General features: G+C 36.0%; 1 long non-coding RNA gene across 1 annotated transcript in view; it reads right to left on the reverse strand.

The window, feature by feature from the left end:
* Positions 1-658: 658 nt before the first annotated feature.
* The window catches only part of LOC133518126 (uncharacterized), a 144,434-nt gene continuing 127,606 nt past the window's right edge, over positions 659-17,486 (reverse strand). Inside the window, exon 4 of the long non-coding RNA XR_009799444.1 lies at positions 659-1,428. This is a non-coding gene — a long non-coding RNA (uncharacterized LOC133518126). The remainder of the gene's footprint in view (positions 1,429-17,486) is intronic.

A 17,486-nucleotide genomic window follows, 5' to 3' on the forward strand; every position in this document is an offset into this window, starting at 1 on the left:
TATGTAAGAATCAATAACAGTTAAGGTTAAATTCCAATTACGGCAGCGCTGCCGCACCGCAATGCTGCCGGCTGCAATGCCGCGGAAAATTTTGAAGGATTGACTTTGACCATTTCTCCAGGTCTGAAAGTGGGCCATTGTTCTGAGATGCGGGTTGAAAGTGATATGATTCGGTTATAGGTGCTGACCAACCCAGCAATATCTTTGAAGACACTATCTGAGATAAATTGAACTTAAATACTACTATATTTTATGAATTCAGTGTAACTAATGCCATTCGGTTTTCAAAGCGTTCCGTTAATCATTATTTGTATAATTGATGATCTCGAAAATCTTTAAATAAACTCGTTATATACCTAATATTACGTCTTCCGATTACCAGTTTAAACAGTTTTTTGAACAATATCCCAACATGAACCGACGGAAATTGTTTCTGTTAAGTTTTTAATTGTCCTCATTACAGCAGGCCGTGAGCTGAGAGCCGGGGCTGCGGTCAGCTGTCACGTCCAGAGTACAGACCATACCTATATAGTACAATATGGCCGATGTATGACCAGCTTAATGTTATGTTTTAATGTTTGTATCGATCATTCACTGAGCAGATGGAACTGTGTTGAATCTAAAATGATAACAAAGGCCTATTTTGAAATGTCTGGTTATGAATTAGATCCGGATTTGTTAGGGATATGATTTGTCAGGTGTCAAATCAAAAGTAAAATTTCTGGCTGGAAAAATGTTACTGTTAACTGCTCTGATGGATCATAGCTATATCAAATACAGATCAAAATTATAACTCGATATTTACAATTAGAGTATGCCTTCTTCTTCTTAGTCGTTTCACTCTTGACAGGGTGGTCGTGGTCATCATCGGATGGTGACGTGCTTCACAACACACCGCCATTCTTCTCTGTTGGATTTAAGGGATTTGAAAATGTTGAAGCTTTTATAGTGTAAAAAATCTTGCGCTATAATTCATTATTATTTTGATAAGTTATCGCGACCACCGACGATAAGTTTTACGCAAAATTACACGTACCATCGCCCACACTGTTATCTGACCATCGGCGGACCTTATTACAAAAGGCATAAGGTCCACCGTTGGACACTTAAGAGTGCTGTTTGAACCTAATAATTATTTTATCTTATACCTTTAACGGAGCGATTTTTTTATGTATATATATTTATATATTTCAGGAATTCAGGTATTCGGTGAAATTTGTTATATGGGAGTTTTTGGGGGCGAAAAATCGATCTAGCTAGGTATTTTCTCTGGGAAAACGCGGATTATTGAGTTTTTACATGTTTTCTGAGCAAATCTAATTCCAGATATTATGAGATCGTAATTGGAATTTACATACTATGAGCTAAATTATATGAAACCTTACCTTATACAATGTATTACTTTCTTGACCAGGAAATTGTAGGTACCTGCAACAAAAATATTGAATAAATATCACTATGAATACTAAAATATGAACATGAATATGAATATTCAGAAATCATTTGTAGTAATACAAAAATATTGATAAATAAGTGCTTAAATTTCATGTTTACATTAAAAGCAGGTATGTAGATCTTTAAATTAAGTCTGCAGTTATGGTCTTAACCCTTAACCACCTACGCAAGGTCTCTCAGACCTTTGCAAATACAAAATAGGGAATAACTCAACACAGGTTCATTGCAGGGAGCTTTATGACCTTGTACCTTTCTCGGGAACTGTCTCAGTGCCACGGTACGCCGGCCAGGTGATCGACGCATCCGGAGATGTCTCTCTAAATTTGGTGGTTGGTTGATTACACTGCTGGACAAAGACCTTATACTCTTGAATTTCCACATTTCTCTTTTCTAAACCTGTAATTCCGCTTACCTGTCCCTTATCGGTATGTGTACTTACATCGTGTAAATACTTAAGTTATTTTTGCTTCACTTTGATACGAGTAAAGTGCACACGCGGCGTATCCCGATACAAACTGAAAGCAAAAAGGAAAGCAATGTGCAGGATACACAGCATCTTAATTTCCTGTGCCCATCGCCTGCAGCCTACGATTTGATATGCCATTTATTTCCATAACCTCTAATTACTATTGAGCCTTTATTTAACTGTGTATCTTATTGTGTACGATCGAAGGTTGGATATTTAATGGAACTATTAAGGAGGTTCGCCGTTTTGAATGTAAGCAAGCGATAAGAACTGAGTACCAAATTAACAGGTTTGCACAAACGTACGCGCTTGAAGTTTTTATTTTGTCTCCCATTTTACCTAAATACAATAGAATTGCTTGTACTTGTTCCTGCCGGTGAGTAAGGTTGCCAGAGCTCAATGAGGGGGGGCGGGTTTAGGGTTGGCAACGCGCATGTAACTCCTCTGGAGTTGCAGGCGTACATAGGCTACGGAGACTGCTTACCATCAGGCGGGCCGTATGCTTGTTTGCCACCGATGTAGTATAAAAAAAAAAAAAAACTACGATACTTTGTTTTGATTTAGAACCTATATCAAGGAAAATAAAGCACTCAAATAATTATGGTCACAAGCAGGTCTGAATGGTGCACCTTGGTCTGAATGCGGCAGCCCAACAATAATTAAACATATTGGTTTGGCTTAATCCACAAAACCCAGGACATCAAGCGACATGGCGGGATATCATGAGCCAGAAAATAGTTTAAAAGGAATAAATCAAAAAGAGCCAGGAGGCTGCTTTTCTCCAGGTAAAGTTGCCATATGAAACAATGGAATATCTTGACAAAAGTTTGGAAATCACCATAGGAATTCTGATATTTTCTGGAAGGCCATCGCGTCCAAAAAAATCAGGACCCATGAAAACCCTTATTCCAAAAATGTTCATTTGTAAGAAGGTAGGAAAAAGGTCTGGTGGCCTAGCGGTAAGTGCTTACGACGTGCAATTCGGACGTCACGGGTTCAAACCCCGGCTCGTACCAATGATTTTTCGGAACTTATGTACGAAATATCATTTGATATTTAGCAGTCACTTTTTGGTGAAGGAAAACATGAGGAAACCGGATTAATCCCAATAAGGCCTAGTTTACTCCCTGGGTTGGAAGGTCAGATGGCAGTCGCTTTTGCAAAAACTAGTGTCACGCCAAATCTTGGGATTAGTTGCCAAGCGGACCCTTGGCTCCTATGATCCGCGAGGAAGAAGATGATGATGTGTAGGAAGGAACAGCATACCTAATATTCCTCCCATTCCTCTGCGGTATACCTAATCTTCTCTTTCCGAGTGGTTAGTTGAGGTTTCTATAAAACCCTGACATTCGTCAGTCCCACCGTAATCCCGAAAAAGAACCAATAATCCTGACACGTCAAGGTAAATTAAAGGAAAATCCTGACTTAATGTAGCAGCCCTACCTCCAGGTGACGTGACGTTTTAATAATAATATTATTATACTCGTACACAATGGCCTAAACTTGTGAATTTAATTAAAAGTACGCAATCGATACGTGGTTGCCCTTTCCACAAAATAAAATAGGGCATATATTTTGTCATATATCTGTCTGGAAGGCCGTCGGTAATGCTATATATCCTCAGTACATATATTATGTGTTCAACACAAGCGGATAATAATGCTTGGCAAGTAATTTACCTCAATTTCTATTCCTTTGTACATACCCCTCAAAGTTAGAATCTTGCCAACGTATTATTACACACAATTATTAGGATATCTAATCAACATTCACAAGCGATTTAATTGCTTAGCGTCTCTGGAAAATTAACAATTCCTGTACCAGCCTCAGTTTCTCAGTACTAGACTAATTGATATAATACTTAGGCATTAATATCAATCTAGTTCTAGAATCTATGTGTAATTGGCAGGTAAAGGCCATCGTCCACGATGATATCGAAGCTATAACTTGCTAATCTGTCATCGGCTTGCGACTGGAATGTTAATTCTATCATTCTCAAACATTACTTCTACAAACTTTTCATTTACTTTGAATACAAAATCATATGCCGCTTAAGTCAAAGAGCTAAAGTATAGTTTCAAATCCCATGCAATTTTAAAGTCGCATTTGTGGGAAATTTTCTTGTCCATACTTACCAATAAATTTACTATCGTTAAAATTTGCTTTAGATCATATAACAATGCCTTAAAGATGATATTCGAATGTGCTCCCGTTTTCAAATTGCGGTTTGTATTTGGTAAATTAAACGCCAAAGGCGAATTAGCAGTCAGGTAGAAACTCAAGCGCAGGCCATTCCAATCCTTTAAAAAGCCTTTTTGAATGCTCAGTATAACCAATATAAGTGCGCTCTCCGGTTACGAAAAGTCGATACAAATCTACAGGCCACATTATATTAGTTTAGCTAACTTGAATAGCTATAATCGGGAATACGAGACTAGATAAAATATCAGCACAATATGCAAATACCTTCAAGTGTACGCACCGCCGCCGGCGATCATTCGGGTGCATTAGGATCCGGACTAACTACTAATACGTCTATCTATATGTTAATCTTGGTATTTCTATGCTCATCTGCATTTGTCGGGGAAGATACATTGCTAGTGCATATGGTTAATGTGAAAACTGGTAGCTTGGAATACGACTTCATCCAGAAATGATATATTTGATGTCTATTCTCAGGACTATTAGCTTAGATAGTTTATTACAACAGCGTAGTATTCATCTTGATCAAGAGTACTCGAGAGAATGAAATACCGTAGGTAAGACGACAGCCAAATACAATAGTACATTACGATACAAGTGCGAAAAATAGGAAATTCGAAACGAGTGGCGATAAATTAAAACACGACCGAAGGGAGTGTAAATCGACACGAGTTGCGAATTACCTATTCGCACATGTATCGTACAACGTTTTACAGTACATATGGCCCTTTAAATGTTCGACACAGTAACGTAATATGCTACTTCTCGCACTAGTGCTATAAAGTAGCCCCATATGTACTGTAATAGTATTTTATTCAATCGTGATATAATGGAGAGCTTTTCAGTCGAGTACCGTGTTAAGGCCATGATGCTGAGTGATCTTAGTCGGTACGAGATTGTAAAGCTTCACTATAAAACCTAAATAATTAATGAAAATTGGTAAGTATGTTAGTAGACAAAAATGTAGTACAAAAGACATAAACGCATTAAAATAAACGCGTGACTGTTTCATGAATATGCTTATTAAATGTTTATGTCTTTTCTATGAGAGCGCAGCGGCAGGTTGGTTATGGTTAAAATTATATTAACTACAGTATATCGAAATGAATATTATAGTTGAATTCGGAGTCCATACATGAAAAGTACGCAATACAACAGGCTGTCTAAATAAGTAAAAATAGTATTTTATAGGTATTTCAGAAATGTGTAGTATTGCAAAAATTTAGTACAAAATACATAAAGACCTGACTCCCCGCGACCCCGCGCCCCGCGCACGTTTAGTCTTTTCTATGGGAACGCGGCAGCACGTGATTGGTAATTTTTTTTTTTTAACTACAGCGTATCGAAATGAATCTTATAGTTGAGTTGGGAGCCCATACATGAAAAGTACACAATTATAGCTTGGTATACAACATCTTAATACAGTCGACGAGTAGAAAAAAAATAAAGGACAATTTTACACAGAAAGTCTTACAGTAAGGTTTGTTTTCTGGGTACTATACGACGATATAAGTATTTAGCGATATAATATAATATACTTATAAAAAATCCATAACTCAGAAACAAATTTAGCAGGAATCGATCGAACCTGAGACCTGCTTCATAGGCAGGCTCACTACCGACCAGGTTAAGAGGCAAACAGACCTAGCTCAGACATTATTGCCTTTGACTGTATACTTTTTTGCGACATAGTCTAAAGCGCTAAGCTTACCTCTCAATTTCACCGTTACACAACGCTATCGAAGGCGGAACGGGTCTAGTTAATTGTGAGTCTGTACTATCCAGTTATCTGATTAACGAGGTGTATTAAATGGTGGGCACACGTGTTTGAGCACCGTAGAAAGAACAAACCTTATTTGAAACTCTTAATAAAAACTCGTCATCTAGCTTATTGATAGCTGTGAAATATTATGAAGAGAGAAGTCACATGCGCTTATATAGTGAAAAAGCCTCGACAATTTTTCAAGTAGAACTTTTTACCGCCAAGAGCGTGCAACGTGCAACTAAAAAAAGGGTTCAAAACTGCAAAACACATCTTAAATACAAAAGGCATTGTCATTTAATTCGTTACAGAAGCACCTAAGAACAGAAACCGGGGCTAAGCTTAATGGCGACCAATTTCACGGTCCCGCGGGCTGGCCGATGTTTTAGCTCCTGCGGAAAAAAACAAATAAAACAATTTCATTCGACTGTACTAATTAAATTCACAGTCGCTTAACGACGCCAATTAAGATTTTGAATGAGAATTTTTGTTTTTCTTTTAAGCGCTTTTAAGTTTAATTTGGCGTTTGGGGGTGTAGGGTCGGCATGTAACTCCTCTGGAGTCGCAGGCGTACATAGGCTACGGAGACTGCTTACCATCAGGCGGGTCGTATGCTTGTTTGCCACCGACGTAGTATAAAAAAGTTTAATCATAGTGTTTTTTACTTTTATTATTATTGTACGAGTATGTACTTAAACCCTTTTAAAGTCAAACATACTCGTATATTGTAATCGATTGACTATGAAATAAATCAGTTTATTCCTATTATCTATTTCATATTTCCGTAAACCGTTCCGTCCGTTTTAGTTTTGTTGAAAATTGCGATAAAATTACGGGCTTCTTTAGTTTAGTAAAAGTTGCTCAGTATGGCCTATATATTCACCCCGTAAACTATTACAAATTTACGGGAAATTATGGCAGGTGACTAAATAAACAACCTCTATTATATAAGGAGCCATAAGATATTACAACCGAAGCTGTTGTAATATTATTGTTGATTTAGTTACCTCTATGGAACAAAATCAGTCATTAATACTTACACGGTTTGTTATGTGGCAAAAAAATAAAAACAAAACTCTTGTGGCTAAACGACAACAAGACATGCGATAAAAATGTTCTTTTTATTTTTACTTACGTAATTTGCATTTCAACTGCATTGCATACGAGTTAAAGGGAAATATATTAATTATTAAAAAGAACGAAGCTTCAAACAAGCACCTGTCTAAGTTATAAACTGCTTTTCAAAGCTAACTGTATGGTAAAGTAGCTATACAATAGCAGGGATCGGAAACCGGTATTTTTTGTATGGGAACGAGAACGGTATTTTTTCGTTCTTTGTTAATTATTTCATTTCTAATTAGGCAATCTAATAATACGAAGTCGTTATCTGAAAACACAACTGAGTCCTACATTTAGAGTATAAAATAAACCGAAATATATGGTTATTTCGATGTTTTTGCAAAAAACCGGTTCCGATCCCTGTACAATAGTTCAAAGTATTTTAAATAGTGATTGGAGTAGTAAATTAAATTGAATTAAATATCATTTATTTTCAGGCAACTATGGCCAACACATACATACCTTACAGACTAACATACATACAATAATAAAAATCTTAAAATATAAATATCATTTTGACGACGCAGTTTTCGGTTGCGCCACCAGTGAAAACCGGTCGGCCGGCCTGGTGGTGGGCCACGTAAATACTAAATACAGACAACGACATAGGAAGAAAGAAAGTTTTTATTGCTCCAAACCGGTTAATTTGACAAGAATTGTTCTAAAAAAACCGGTTTAAAAATAACGAGTTTTCAAGCGATACCGAAATTAAAAGGTTTTGCGCCAAGTACATGAACCTCCTTTTCGTAACCTTGCGGTGTCCTATAAACCTTACAAATGTTGGTGAATAGTGATATATCAGTCCATAGAGGTACAATTAGTATAGAGATGAAATGGTAGTGCTTGTCCTTGTCATAGTCTCACTTATCCTTTCTGCTTACTTCTAAAAAGTCCGAAGTGACGTTCTCTTTTATAAATAAATTAAAAAAAAAAAAGACGTTTTTTGTGCCCACCGTTTTTTTTATGGTGGGTAACAATGAACCCGACCAAATTACGAAGGTTGTTTTTTGGTATGTGGTCAGGAATGTTAAAACGTGTTTTTGATTTTGCCGCATTGCACATGTTATTTCCCTCACAGGCGCACGCGTAGCAAAACTATACGATCCTACGAGGATCCTACCATCTATGAGTCAGTCGGTCAAACAACCAGAATTAAATGTTTTATTCCTCATCGTAGTGTACCCTCTTCTAACTTCGTGTTCTAACTTCGGAAATAGCCACTCCAACTCCCATAAAGACTTCATGCATAAAATATCAGCCTTCCCGAGACGAACTATAATTTTCCATTTTTCCCCGTATGCCGCTATAATGTTAGTGTTTCATTTGGAAATGTTTTATTTGTTCCAATGGCGGTAACGGGAACACATTAATATCCGGATATTAATGTGTATTTTAAATTACGATTTCAATGTAAAAAAGGTTTGCAGATTGATTCCTTACCCTGTTTCATATTAAGTGTATATCGTGATAATATAATATTTTTATACATACATTAGATTGGGTTTGTTAGAATGCCGGCACTACATTAGGAAAATTATGAAGAATTTCATTGAGTTTAAGTTAAGACGTACACTACGCACAGCCATCATTAGTAGCAAATGAAACAACGCACCAAGACTTTCACCAATTTGCGATTAAAAGTATCTCTCATAATCTAAATGTTCTACATACGGAGACATGTCTCCTTTGGTTAAGGATCCCCAGCAAGCTCGGTTCTCCATACAAACGTATTTACGCTCTCATTTTAAAACGACTGGCTAGATTGCTCTGAATCTTTGTACCAGTGGCGGATCGTTCAAAGAACTCAATTCCCACCGGCTTGTCTAATTTCAGCCCGTTGAGTACTTTCACGATCGGTTCATGGAGAAAAGGAAAGCAAAATTAGCTCCGGGTTCCCTATGAATATTTGTGACGCGCCGCCACTGCTTTGTACTTACACGATAAGGTATATCTAAGGCTGTAATTAGTTTATATAGCCTCAGAAACCATAGTTAAAAATTTCAGCGAATTAAATATTTTCATACAAAACTTGTTTTTGCTCTATTTCATGTCATTGTATGTGCAAAGTTTTATTACAATCCAACACGTTGTCTTAAATTGTGAATGAAACTCCGTTTGTATGAAAAGGTGAAATTCGGGGACTCTTAAGCTACTAGAGATATTTTTGATACTGATTACACGACTAATTTTTTTTTTATACTACGTCGGTGGCAAACAAGCATACGGCCTGCCTGATGGTAATCAGTCTCCGTAGCATATGTACACCTGTAACTCCAGAGGAGTTACATGCGCGTTGCCGACCCTAACCCCACCCCCCTCGTTGAGCTCTGGCAACCTTACTCACCGGCAGGAACACAACACTATGAGTAGGGTCAAGTGTTATTTGGCTGCGGTTTTCTGTAAGGTTGGGCTCTGCTCTAGATCTGGAATGACATCTGCTGTGCTGTGCCCTACCACACAAGGCGAGATGACATTCACATTGCCCATACCTCTCTTTTGGACGTAGTTTAAGGACATACCCGGGTCCGAAAAATTACTTCCTAGAATAATCCGAAAGATATAGCGACCGAAACATTAGCCACCAGAGTAAGTTTTCCATTTTCAGCAATATGGACACATTAAATATCCATTGATATTAACCGCTACCAGTAAACAGGAAAGTAAGAGTTGTCCAATTGTCGAACAGACTTGGCCAAATTTGATAGGTTTTAAACTGGACCGCGTGTTCCGATTGGTTGAGCGGCGCGACCGAGTCGTATTTTCGGCCAATAAGATTATACAGCTTGGCACCTGGTTGAAATCTTGACGAGAGGTAGTTGTGCTTAGCTATGGTCTCACTCAGTCGTGATATGTATCTCTGTTATCAGTACTATCCACAAAACAAACTGACGAAAGGTTGAAAAATTCTTATTCACACTTGCGTATTCGCAGCAAGACTGAGAAAGATAATCGCAATCAGCAGTCAAAAAGTGTCGCTTAGAGCTTGTGCTTCAGCAGCAGTTGGCTAAGTCAGCTACACTGGATGCACCAGATGTTGTAATGCCACAGCCTGTCTTCATAGATGTGGATCCGCCTTCATGCATGACGCTGTCTCGATCACAAAACAGTGTGGCGTCCGCATCAATATGATAACCGCATAAACCATTAACCCGCCCATGCTCGTTGAACGATTGGAACACCAGCGTACTGGCTTCGTCCCAACTGGGCACCGTCTTTTAGTGTCCGGTTAATTTGCTCAACTGCGCCATTCTGGTGGATCGAGGCTCGTGAAAACGATATGTTCACTGTTGCCAATACTCTCGTAATAATAAATAGCTGAAGAAGTATTACTTGCTGCATTATTGCAGCTTTAAATATATTTATAGCTAAGGACCTATTGTTTTGTACTTAATCACAACTACATACATACATCTACGAGTATGTTCGAGATATCTAAAAATGTTATTAACCTAATAGAGTGTAACACAGGTGGTTATACTGGAAGTAGAAGATTTTTATGTGATAGTCACCAATCCGACGAGCCGGCTAATGGGAAGCGGTCACCGTTGCACGTGAACATAAGCGACATCGGAGGAGCCACTTATGCCCGCTTCTTGAAGAACGTCATGTCGTAGCGCAAACGAAATATCTCAGATTACCCGCGACTAAAAATCATCCTGTTTAATAAAGTAGCGATAAATGTTTACTAAGAAGTTGTGAGTCATGAGTGGCATGGGTCGGTTTGTGGTTTATGTTTTAAAATCGCAATAAATTTAAATGATTGTAAAATCAATCGTAAAGAAACCTTCAATTAAAAACTAAAGTCAAGTCATCGTGTATTGTACGAGAAAGAGAGGGATAGAAATAGCAATATTGGTACATAAGAAAAGGATAAACTCTTTGCTTTACGCAGAGAAATGAGTCATCACTTAGGAGAACCTTCTAGAGATTTATGGGATCGAAGAATAACCATAGCTCACAAATGAGAATTTTTGGGTTAGAGAATAGCTTTTCATGTATAAAAAGGGGTATCTAGTTATATAATTTAGTGCATCGTTTGTGGGATTTAGAGAATATATTTTTATTAAACGTATTAGCAACATTGTGACTTGTAATATAAACATTTTTTTTTGAAATTGAATTGAATTGAATAAATGTCATTTTTAGTGAAAATATTATCAATGTACGGTAAAAATTTTTTTTTATGATGAGTAAATATAGAAAATTTCAGAGATTCACCAAAACGTCACAGTGGTAAAGACAAGACGCTTACCATACCTTGTCCTGCCCAAGATACCGGCGGTCAAATTGCGAGCAGGATAGTAATATAATTATGCGCGTGCAAGATAGCAACAGGCGGGTCAATCTACAAATTCCTCGTTCTAAGCGTCCTTTCTTCATCTATGTCACTAATTATGGATTATCAGTAACTACAACACCAATATTTTTATATAGTTCGTGTCATTCACGATAACGCGCATATTTGACAAATCTAACCTTTAATAAGATGACAATACGAGTCAAGGCACGCGTCTTCGTGAATGCCACCATATACTCGTATAGTTGACTGAAAAAAAAATCCTTAAAGGAATAGGGATACGCCTTTACTCTTACAATTTATTCACAACATTTTTATGGGATTTTGAGTTTCCAAAACGTCCCACTTGGCGCTCTGTTTCTAAATCCCATACAAAATGAGGCTTAACTCAAACGCGTACGTCACGTCACGCTATCGAATAAATTTACACTAGGGGTTTTGATGCTTGCAAAGTTAGACAAACTATCCTACATTATAAAAGTCAAATACTTAGTGGAACCAAGAACAAAAACTGTCAAAGCATAGACGAGGCGCCATATTTAATCTATGACGTCACTATCACTTGATTAATGACTATGACGCCACAGACTAATTAACTATCTGCTTTAATTAAACCTCTATCGGAGAAACTCAGGCCAGGATGTGAGGAAAGTACATAATTAATATTTGGATAATTAAGATTGTTGGCTGTTCTCACGTTTTTAGGATTTATTGATGCCGCTATAGTTTAAAATATATTGTTTGATTAAGAAAAAAAACTCGACTTTAAATGTAAGTTTCACATGTAGGTATATGTCGATCGTAATATCCGCCCGATCGTAAAGTTACGAGTTTTGACGGTATCGGTAGTTACATTAAACCAATAGATAGGTAGGATAGGTTGCTTCAGATGCCCGAAGATCAAACTGCCCAGGAATAGGATTCAAGGAACAAAAGAATGATTTTCACGTTTCACGATATGCCTAGAAATTTCATGATCTGGCGGATATGACGATCAGCCGCCGACATACATTAAATAAAACGTGTGAAATTATGAAACGATCAAAGGTAAATTTGTTTTTTGACACTAGCAGGCCAATTCTAACGTGCAATTGACATTGAGACGACAATATATTATTTGACGACCGGTCTGGCCTAGTGGGTAGTGACCCTGCCTATGAAGCTGATGCTCCCGGGTTCAAATCCTGGTAAGGGCATAATATATTTGTGTGATGAACACGGATATTTGTTTCGAAGTCATGGATGTTTTCTATGTATTTAAGTATTTATAATTATATATTATATATATCGTTGTCTAGGTACCTACAACACAAGCCTTATTGAACTTACTGTGGGACTTAGTCAATTTGTGTAATAAAATAATGTGACAGCTAACTGATATGATTCTAATATGATTCAAATATCGGTTAGATGTAAGGTGCGGGTTTAAATTGGCCAGACGTCAATGATATATTTAAATAAATAAATATTATAGGACATTATTACACAAATAGACCAAGTCCCACAGTAAGCTCAATAAGGCTTGTGTTGAGGGTACTTAGACAACGATATATATAATATATAAATATATAGTATAATATACAAATATTTATAAATACTTAAATACATAGAAAACACCTATGACTCAGGAACAAATGCCCTTACCAGGATTTGAACCCGGGACCATCAGCTTCGTAGGCAGGGTCACAACCCACTATGCCAAACCGGTCGTCAAAACAATATAATACAATATATTTACAATTTTGCACATTAATCCTTTGTAATAAGGCGAAAATTTTAAGCATATATTTGACGTCGACTGGCTTCTAGGTATTTTAAATTTATATCGCTCCAGGCTTTATACGCCCTACGCATTCAGAAAATTAATATAAGCTACTGTTTCAAAACCGTATAAGCAAAGAGAATAGGGTTGTTTCCATCTACAAATCTTAGGGCAGAATTGTACCCCAATAAATTCTTTTGGATTATAAGAACATGTTAAACTACTTTTAGGGGACTTGTAATGACCATATTTTTGTAAATATTGAATTTTAAATATCTTTTGGCACACGTCACGTGACTAAACTCGTAACGTCATTGAAGATTCTGATGACGTCACAACTCTCGGATTGACACTGTTGACGTTAAAGCCGTTTTTAGTATAAAAGTTGAATTTTAGGGCAACTTTTAGTTAATATAGAACGTAATACAAGCGTTTCAAAAAATTGGAAACAACCCTATTGATTGTAATATAATAGCACATAATAATATTAGTACTATCGTACAGAAAGAAAACATCCTACAAAACCGAAGTTTAACAGCGATTCAGGGACGAATCATATTATCCCTTTCTAACGTATGGAACTATCCCTTTCGGCCGTTTAGGATTGTCAAAGTTCATGTCATTATCTTATGTGTGGTTCGTGTTATTATTCACGTCTCATGAATCATGAATCATTCTATATATCAATAGAACTAATGGAAATAGACAGCAAGTTTATATATAATTTCGATTCAAGTATTGGCAGAGTAATAATATTTTAGTCGAATAGTTAAATTGATTCCATTCGCACGAGCTCGCGTTTCTCAAACTTTGCTAATATCGTGTAGCGTTCAAATTTAATTAACTATTAGACAGACTGAGAAGTCTATTGGGAGATTGAAGAGGGTATTGAACTATTATTTATTTTTGACGACTAGTGGCCTAGTGGGTAGTGACTAGTGACCTGCCTATCAAGGCGATGGTCCTGGTTTCAAATTCCGGTAAGAGCATTTATTTGTGTGATGAGCAAAAATATTTGTTCCTGAGTCATGGATGTTTTCTATGTATTTAAGTATTTGTTTATTACATATATCGTTGTCTGAGTACTCACAACACAAGCCTTCTTGAGCTTACCGTGAGACTTAGTCAATTTGTGTAAGAATGTCCTTATAATATTTCATCAGGAGACATACAAAAGTCACTGATTACAAAAAAATAATGAAACAAAAATTAACCTTATTTTGGTAGTAATATGCCTTATGTTCATTATGGCTATGAACTTGAGGTGGTAATAAAAAAAATGCTCATTATTGCCATGATATACATTTGGCCTATATTCGAGTAGATGGCGACACCGTTCGATATTTAACACATATCAGTGAAAGCATATGGGTCAAATAGACATATGTCATTCTAAGAGTTTTAGTCCTGTGTCGAAAGATGGCAGTTAACTTAGTTGACTACAAAATTTATTTAACAATACGTCTCTTTACTCAATTCACTTTGGTACACAATAAAAATAAGTTCAAATTATTGTTTCACCGCAGATTCTCATATATATATTTATAAGATATGATTAAACGGGGACAGTCATTTTCCTTTTTTTTTCATTACCAGAGGCTTTTGCGTCTATTAAAAATTACAACCTTAGCATGTGTAAAAAATAATATGTATACATATAACATATAAGTCATAAACATTATGACAAACAATCAGATATTCAAACGCTTTTTCTCTTTTTATTTCTACACTAGATGTCGCTACTGTCTCCGTAAAACAATAAACACATTAAATTTGCATGTAGCACTTGAAATCCAAACACAAACTATTACATTAAACATAATCTATTTACAGTGTTCGATGTGCTGTATATTTTGTAAGGGAATTTTTAGAGCGTCCGATAAATTTCCGATGCTCTCTACATAAAGTACGCGCGGATTAGCATAAACTGTTTATCGAAACGGACGTGGACCTTTATACGACACGATGCAGTGACGACTTCACAAACAATATATAGACAGAGCCGAATCGGATCAGACTAAAAAATATATTGATATTTCTAATAAATTGACTGTGTCATGTTCAGGCAAAAAATTAATTGAATTTCTTAAATATGAGTGGCGGCGTAGGCTAAGAAGGAAGAAGTACATTTTAGCGTGCTCATATCAACCCACATTCACACACCACACACCCACACATCCACATCCGATTCGCCACAGTGTATCCTAGACACTAAATGGATAAAAACTATAGTAACGTGCCGATTGAACATTATTATGTTCGGGACTTGTCATACTTTTTTTTATTATATAAGGTTATGAAATATATATTTTTTGTTGTTGTTCGTTATAAAGGTTTCAGCTTTAGTCCGTTCATCAGAAATAAATTATGTAGAAGATGTAAATATTTTCCTTTATTACCATTTTGAACTTAAAGCTTATAAAATTAATGATTTTAACATAGGTACGGATACAAAACGTATCTTAAGTCTTAACAATAATATGGGCCAATCCAAAAGTACCATAGTATTGAAAAACTATCAAATTAATATTTTAATGCCCTTGTCAATAGTCCAAACCTCGAGATTTACATTCACTATAAACGTTATATTATTTGGCGTTTTATATCTTGTCTTTATCAAATTGTAAGTAAATGTGAACGCGACTTATTAGTGGGAGACAGTTTAAAAAAACCTTAGCCGCGAAGCGAGGGAAAAGTGACAGATGTTGAGATTGAAAAAGCCATTAAGAGAAAACTAGAAGGCAACACAACTAAGTAGACGACGACGAAGTCATATTCACTACACAGATAGTTTAAGATATAAATTTTGTATTTGTATAGTATACTCGTAGAAAAGACCATTAAAACTAAACAATCACCACTGTTTTATTGATATAACAAAATAATAAAATCATAAATTTAAAAAAGTCGTTGCCTATAAAACTCTTTATTCATAGGACACTGTTTTCTTGAACCGTGTACTCAGTGAGATTATTTATTGGCAAACTTGTTACTCCGTGTATGGCCAGCTTTATTCTTTGTTGGAGCTACATTATTGACACATGCAGAAGGCCGTAACCGCCATATTGCATCAATAACGTTATGGCTTTTATGATAGCGGGGCAGTATGTTAGATGGGCTCTATAAATGAATATTTATTGTTTTGGATAAGTGTTCTTCCGGCGACTTTGAATTTACTTAAATATAATGTGTGTTGTGGTCTTGTAACATTTACATTAAATTGATGTGCTGTATGTGTTTTCTGTGCTAGTCTAAAACTATAGTGTTTAAAGTTGGTGTATTTTGTTGAGTATCTCTTTGAGTGGGTAAATTAAGGTAGTATATAATTTAATTGACATGGAGGTTAGTCAAATATTACGTATGGGTACATCCTTATGTATGGGTCGGAAGCGTGGACTCTTAATAAGTCGATAATCAAAAAATTAAATGCTTTTGAAATGTGGCTTTATAGAAGAATGTTAAAAATATCTTGGGTAGATAAAGTAACCAATGAAAATATATTAATCAAAATGAAAAAGAAAATGGAAGTAGTGCTAACAATAAAAAGAAGAAAAACAGCTTACTTCGGCCATATCTACAGAAATAGTAAATATGACATATTGAGAAAAATTATAGAAGGTAAAATCGAAGGTAAAAGAGGTAAGGGAAGACCTAGAACAACATGGAGTAAAAATATTAGGGATTGGATCGGTACCAAGAACGCCCCTACTCTTTCTAGAACGGCAAATATTAGAGAAAACTTTCGCCGATGATCGCCGACATCCGATAGGATATGGCACCATAAGAAGAAGATAATTCAATTCTAAATATTTTCCATTCTCCGTGATTTTTTAGTATGTTATTGACAGAATTAAAAACTAGGTTTACTAAGTCCTTTCAAATGCAAATTTTGAAAATACAAAAAAATAGGAAAAAATCAATATCGGAACCTAACAAACTTAGAATATATTATGCTAAAGGAATAGACATCAAAAACAAAGTGATTTGTTAAGATTTATTTAGTAGAAAACGTTTTCTCCCAAAATGTAATTTACAATACAATAAAAATCCTCTTTAGTGCACAACCTCAAAATAACATTTACAGAGAGACATACACAATTACATGAAGACAGAGGTGACAACAGGCGGTCTTATCTCTAAAGAGCGATCTCTACCAGACAACCTTTAGGTAATTTAATAGAAAAAATACCGTTATTTCGCTAGGATCGCAAAGCTATTCTTCCCTCTTAAGTTAAAGTCATAGGTGGTACTATCAAATGTCTCTTCAATGTAAATTTACTCGAAAGTTGACAAGCATTAATAATGCTTTGTACCTATCATCAATACCACATTATTATATTATAATCTTCTTATCTCTGTTCTATTATATTTAAAAAATATTTTACTATCGCTACCTGAACTTTTAAGACCAACCCCAAGGGTT

This window comes from Cydia pomonella, chromosome 5 (genome assembly GCF_033807575.1).
Source record: "Cydia pomonella isolate Wapato2018A chromosome 5, ilCydPomo1, whole genome shotgun sequence".
Taxonomy (NCBI): domain Eukaryota; kingdom Metazoa; phylum Arthropoda; class Insecta; order Lepidoptera; family Tortricidae; genus Cydia; species Cydia pomonella.